At 40.8% G+C, this 7,147-nt stretch overlaps 1 long non-coding RNA gene across 1 annotated transcript; it reads right to left on the bottom strand.

Annotated features, from left to right (window-relative positions):
- Nucleotides 1-1,745: 1,745 nt before the first annotated feature.
- LOC113973535 lies at nt 1,746-5,722 on the bottom strand. The gene is made up of 4 exons (XR_003536238.1): nt 5,670-5,722; nt 4,385-4,486; nt 3,168-3,211; nt 1,746-1,822 (listed from the first exon to the last, which is right to left on the bottom strand). It is a non-coding gene; the product is annotated as an uncharacterized LOC113973535 (long non-coding RNA).
- Between the last annotated feature and the right edge of the window lie 1,425 nt (nt 5,723-7,147).

Genomic DNA, 7,147 nt, shown 5'->3' with positions numbered 1-7,147 from the left:
AAGCAAATAGAAGTTGTTCTATCTTCCTTAAGAGCAAAAAGAATTTAGAAAGGTTCAGAAATCTCATCAAGGATATATAACAAGAGCCTTCTGTGCCTAGAGAGGTTGGGGAAGAATTTTGAGAACAACTTGAACACTGCTGACTGGACATCTCTGCGTGATAAGGACCAGATGGAAAAGCCAGAAGAGACTCCATGAATTCCCTTGGAAGTTGTCCCTGAGCATTAATTTTGCCCCAAATCTGCCTCGCGCTGACGTTCGCGTTACCAAACCCCACACCACCGACACATCTACGTAAAACTTTATAATCAAACCCATGCAAACCATTTTAAATATTGCAAGGCTCTAAACAGATTAAAGATATGGCTTTATTTAAGCATTTGGGCTTGCAGGAAAACATTTCACCACTGTGCCATGTGTGGTTGAACTGCAAAGTACGAATAGGCTGTAATAACACAGCTTTGTGATTTAACCAAACAACTAACAACCAAGAAGACACAGTGACCAGCTCTCATCCTCATGTAAATAAGGAAAGCTTATTTTTGCTTGCTAATAGCCGGCGAATAACAATGAAATGCTTTTAAATCAGTTTTAAAGAGGATAAGATCAAGAAATCAATGTGGTGAGTGCCCTTTCCGATGACCGCACACCACGTCCACGGCTGGAGCAGGACACGTTTGCATTGTTATTTGGCTGTAAACAAAATGAAAAGATCTGTCATGGAAATTTAAACAGAGAGCCTGGTTACATAAACTGAAACATTCTCAGCCCCACTACAGCACAATCAACAGTCAGAAGAGACTGCACGGCTAAACAAAGTTCGGGGATGTTTTTGGATCGGGGAGAAAGATTAATAAGCAGAAAATAACTCTTGGCTCCCGTCGCAAACTCTTAGGAATATAATTTTAAATTTGTGTAAATCCGAAGATGGATGTTCAAGCTTAGGAAATAACCATTTATTTTCCCGCAGCGTTGAAAAAAACTCGCCCGCACGGAAACAAATCTCCTCGCCGGGCAGTTTTACCAGAATATACTGCTTTTACCAAAAAAAGCAACTTAAATAAATCTGACCTATCTGTTCTCCCACATAATTGTAACTGCGGTCAGAGGACAACTAATCTTCTATAAATGGTCATCTTTCCAAATTATCCTGCCTTCAGAAGGCGCTTGATTAAGTGCACAAGCACTGCGTGCCTTTGGATGTCGTTTGCATCCAGGACCGACAGATCATTCCAGAGACATTCCCAGTGGCCACATGGGAGAGGGTTTCTCTCTGTTTGTTGCAGGTAAACAACATTTTGCTTCATCACAAGACTTTGCAGAAGTCCCAGAGTTGTTGTCTTGCCCTAAATGGAAATATTAGGACAACTGGGATGAGAAGGGAGTTTGGGGAGGTCTCCTTCTAGGAGAAACATCCCCTCTCCAACAGCATCTCTCGCTCTCAGCAGGACAGTGGGAGGTGAGCACTCCCAGGGCTTGAGCCAGATTTTGGCAGCTGAGTTAAATCCCTGCTCCTGGCATAGAGGGCTGGCCTTGGGTCATCAGGCTTTTTTCAGTGGGAATGGTTTGCTCAGATGTGTGACTGGTTTCTAGATCAGATGGACACACAAACTACTCCCTGCACTGAAATCTACGGTGCCACCATCAAATAGAACATGCCATTAACAAATAAAACATGCCATCAACAAATAAAACATGCCATCATCAAATAAAACAAACACATAATGCTCACTAGTAGAAAGTATCTTGTATAACTCAGTTCTAGAAAGAGGAATGATGAATCAGAGCCTAATCAGCTCCTCTGCAGTATCCATCTTCTTCACTGAAATGCAGTAGGATGTCATAAATTCAGGTTAATTTTACAAGTGGCCTGTTGTTTGTAAATGGTCTTTGTTATGTGTGATTAAAACATAATGCACTTTACTCCATCAGACCTGTGCCAGACCCCAGTGATACCTGAAACTGGGAAACTAGGATTTCTGACTCAGAGCAGCCAAAGGTTAAATGGATCTTTCCACTAAGGGGTGGAGTGGGAAGAGTTACCAGAGAAGTTATAGAAGCCCATCTAACTGCACTCCTCCCTCACCTTGAGGAGTAACTATTCTGTTATAAACACCAGGAGAAAAAGATCTGGGACACAGAGCTGCTCAGTGAGGAGCTGTGCACAGATAAAGTGGCTACACAGTTTCCTGCAAAGCACCCAACACCTCCTTTCCATAAATCCCCTCATCTGGAACGGGAGTATGATGTACAACACAGAGCGTGGCCTTAAGGCTGGGAAAAAAAAAAAATCAAAATGCTTGTGCTGGGGGATGTAAGAGCTGATATTTGAATGGCACAGTGAGAGGGGCTTGTTTTCCTGTGCTCCTGAGCTCACACAGGGCCCCACCCTTGGCTCCCACCCTCCCTGTCTAGCCCTGATTCCACCTTGTTCCTCATGCAACGAGAAAACAGGATCCACATTCCCTTCTGTTTTGGCAAAAGTGCTTGTGTTGCTTAAAAAAGCCATTGAAAAAGTAGAACCAGGTCCTGTCTCATTCCAGCCACATGTGCCCAAAAAGCAAAGGTTTTGATAAATAGTCCGACTTATGGCACACCTCTAAATTCTCCTCTTTCTTTAAAATACTGCACCACAGCTCAGTTTGATAAATGCTGAAGAACATTTCAGGGTACACACATCTAACCACCCAGTCAACCGTGGCAGAGAAGGAAAAAGCAAAACACATGTTCAGAACACGAAAAGAAACGTAGTTTAGAAACGCGGTAAATGAGAGAGAGTAAAAGGGGATTTAGGCTCCTTTCGGGGTGTTTTTCTACATCCAAAAGGGGTTTAGGCTTTCTTCACAGCTAAAATAAAGAGTAGAAGGAGCAGGATAACATAACCCTTATATTTTAGGCCAAAGCATGTTTTTTACGTTATAATTAATGATTTTTGAGGATATTAAAATCACTGTATTAGTCAGCCGGTATATATAGAAAACTGGAAGCTATCCTGAAGGCTCAGTCCGTCACAGCACAGAGTTAAAGTTAACAAAAACTTGCTGTTTTGCAGAAATTAAAACATTACACATTGCCCAGATTGACAACACGAGCTGGAACAGTGCCAGAGGAGCAGCAATGATTTATTAGGTCTGTAGCACTTAATCCAAGAAATAAAAAGGACTTACGTGACAGATGAGCATAAATGAACTACTGGGTCAGACATCCATTTCTTAAAAAGCAAAATAAAAGAGGCTGAAGCAAGATACTCTGTAGGTTTTAGTATATATTAATGTATTAGGGCTTTGCTGGTATAATTTTAAATATCTGAGTTTTAATCAACTCCAAAATTATTTTTTTTTTAAACCAGACTAGTTTAAATAAATATTTACCGAGTCCCATCACGTCATACTGCCCTTGTTTTTGGTAATATCATCATGGCTCAGAAAACATTTACAAAGAATTAGGACAGAGGCTAAAACCCTGACCCTGCTGAAGCCAATGACCAAATCCACACTGTCAGCAGAGATGTGGGGTTTCATGCTAAGCCCTTTCCTCCTCTACAATATAAGCAGTGAAGGGAGAGGGAGCATTTACATCATCTTAGACAAGATCAGAATCTACACGTGGGGCCAAAGATTTTTATAGCTCAGTGTGGTCTGACTCAACACCAGTAATAATCCAGTATTTGAGTGCCAACAGCATGTTCTACCAGAGTTTTCCTCTCAAAAGATAGTAGCAGATCCACAATGAACTTAGCTCTGTAAGTCTAAGAAGATTTTAATAGGAAAATGATCTTATTCTTTTTGTGAGTCTCACTGGTAAATTTTTAAGCTGCTCTGCTTTGAGGTTTAGTCACCTAAAAAATAACCTTTTTTCCCTGCCTATTTACAGTATTGATAAATCATTTTCAGCACAGAAATTTCCCCCTTGTCATACCAACTTGATCAGAAAGCAATAAAAAGTACAATAAATGGCCAACTCCAGGCTAACCTGTGTGGTTTGACACAGCTGAACAAGCTGTGAAAAGGAATATTGTTCCTTTAATAGCCCGACTGAAGTGGTGCTCAAAACAGATTGGGCTGACAATTTTTGCAACCTTGGTGTCTCCTCCAAGATTTACAATGGCACAGCTCCCCTTTTTAGCAAATTAAACCTTGTGTCAAGGCTTAAAATTAAATCCAAACTTCTTTTCTTCTCTGTACAGAAGGAACAAATTGGCACCACATGCCGGTAGTCAAGGAGTGCTGATGGGAAACAGAGTGAAGGGAGCGCCCTCCAACCTGGAAGGCGTCACTAGTCAAAATCAACTGGGATAAACAGTCAATTCCACTTAAAGTTTGACATATAAAGGCTTGTAAGAGAGAAACATTCAAATATAAGAATTCTTCTGTACCACACAAACCTGTCTCGGTGCCAACACTTAAACTTTCTGTGCTGTGCAAGCACTTTGTGGAAATCTGCCTTCAGTACAGTTTGATGTTGTAAGACCCTGCCTTGCCAAAGCCTTTTTAGTTTGTTCCAGAGGGAAAAAAAAAAGGAAATACAACAGACACAGAATGTATGAATGTCAGTGACTTAATATCACGTTGCCTACTGGTACCAATACAATTTTTTTTTCATCGTGCAGGATTCTGGTTTATAACATTTTAAAGCTTAACTCAAACAGATACTCCAGGTGAAACAAAAGGGGGTGTCTAAGGATGGACACATGGACTGCTTTTCATGGACAGAGAGGGAAGAACAGCTTTACAAAATCACCAAAAGCCAGACTATCATCCAGTGAAGGAAGGCGCCTCATCATTATTTGAGGATTCCTGAAACAGGTCCCACATCTAATCCATCCCAAAACCCACTTTGCCCACTGTTTGCATGCAAAAGTAACTCTACATTTCCCAGGTTTAGAACCAAACCCAGGCCAGGATTCTCAACTTTTTAGGAAAAGTTTTGCTCCCAGTTGTGATCTGCTTAAGCACCAGCATAGAAAATTGGTACAAAAAAGGTATCTTTTCACAATATAACAAAAAGATTGAATATATCTAGTTTTAAAAGTCCTTGTATCTTTTTTAATTAACTATGTAGGTATCAGTGATTGAGAGTAATTTGATTTTCTGCTTCAGGTTTTCCATTGGTCTTCCCTTACTGCTTCTAATGAAAGTCCTTAATTAAAAATATGTGCAGCAAAACAACAGTCCTGGTTATGGAGAAAGTGGGAAAATAAGAGAGTTATTTTCTCCCAGTGCAGCAGATCAAAAGAAAGCATTCATTACAATTCAACCTCAGTTTTAAGCATGTGTATAAAATTTTTCAGGATGAGGAGTTAAAACACTACAGAGGTGTTTACAGAGCACACAGCAGAATCATCAGCTCCCAACCCATCCCCACCAAGAGAGATATTGCAGTAAATCATGGAATCACAGAATGGGTTGGGTGGGAAGGGACCTTAAAGACCATCTCCTTCCACCCCCTGCCATGGGCAGGGACACCTTCCACTAGCCCAGGTTGCTCCAAGCCCTGTCCAACCTGGCCTTGGACACTTCCAGGGATCCAGGGGCAGCCACAGCTTCTCTGGGCAGCCTGTGCCAGGGCCTCATCACCCCCAGAGCCAAGAATTCCTTCCCAATATTCCATCTAACCCTGCCCTCTGGCAGTGGGAAGATAACAAAGACTCCAGATCAAGATCTCAGAACCTTTGCTGTGTTCTCTTTTGCTCCCATTAGTTTTGAGTGGGTTAATAAGGAAATACCTGTCACAATCTGTTGGAAGAATTCTATGGCCTTTCTAGACAAGTTCCATAGTTGCCATGTTGGTGTGAGCCCAGATTAGGGCTACAATTCAATATTAGAACAGGTTTCTCCCTTCCTGCATCTTGACAAGTCCATCAGGGATGAAAAAACCCCCCACACATCTGGCACATCATCTGTGTGCTCTCCAAGTTACATGAATAGTGGCTACTAGGAACAACTGGATTGCTAAAGATGGTTAAAGTGTACAAATTAAGTTCTTTTTTTCATGTATAGATACATATGTGTGCATTAACAAAATACTTCACTACATCAGCTAAAATACAAGAATCCTATGATATAAGGATCAATTCTAACAAACCTGTAACAGTCTAAACAATCCTCACCATCATTCCCAAAGTTTAAGAGCAACAAGAAACACAGACCATCAGCAGTCCCAACACCACACCTGGCTGTGTTAGAAAGTCAATGTGAAAACAGCTATAAAATTCTATTACTCCAAATTACCAATTTTATAAAGGTTTTATTTATGTAGATTATTTTTTTTCTATGCTGCTGTAGGTGGGCTGTTCTGTAGTGTTTAAAAAAAACCCACACTGTACAGCAATTTTGTTAAAATGTGAAGTTTTCCAGACTAGAGAAACACAAAACTGCTGCACAATGACTGGAAAAAGTGATCTGTCAACTGGGAGAGGGAAGGGAAGCCTCACATCCCAGCACCTGAGCACACTCTCAGGTGAGGACCAGGCTCTCTGCCAAGACATTAAAACTCTCTGCTCATCATTTAACCTCTGGAAGTGCCCAAATTCCCCAATAACCACCTCATAAACTTATTTTTTGCTGGTAAATAAATATTCCAGTGGGATAATCTCATTGCACAGGGGTAATTGCAGATGGCAGATATAGAATTTTAACCAAGGATAAATTAAAACGTGGAGCCTGCTGGAGGTTTTGCATGACTTTGCAGGAACTTTTCTTTCCTACAGCATTTCTCAGCTAAAGTTTCATTTCTGTTTTGCAGTTCACCTCTGTGTTTAAGTAATAATTATAGTTGTGACATCCAGTGACAAAAGCCAGAAAATTCAAAATTAGCAGAGACATGCTCTGTCCATTGTTTGAATGTGCTCAGCTGGTTTTGCTTTACTAATACCACCAAGACAGAAATTTTCATTTCCCCCAAAACACAAACTTCTGGCCAAGGGGTTACCGAGTGAAATAAATCTTATTCTTGGAAGGGATTTTTTGTTTGACACCTGAATCGTTTCTGCTGCTTTCTCTCCTTTTCTCCTCCTTCAAATGGAGCCTTAGAACTCAAAGCCAAAATACAGAGTCTTAGAGCTATCACAACAAAAGCTCGGCATCCAATTTCTCCTTCCAAATACACTCTCCTAAAATGTATCCACAGAGCCATCTCCTTATTAGCC

This window comes from Neopelma chrysocephalum, unplaced genomic scaffold (genome assembly GCF_003984885.1).
Source record: "Neopelma chrysocephalum unplaced genomic scaffold, ASM398488v2 Primary Assembly neopelma1_103b, whole genome shotgun sequence".
Taxonomy (NCBI): Eukaryota; Metazoa; Chordata; class Aves; order Passeriformes; family Pipridae; genus Neopelma; species Neopelma chrysocephalum.
This window is presented reverse-complemented; position numbering and strand designations above follow the sequence as displayed.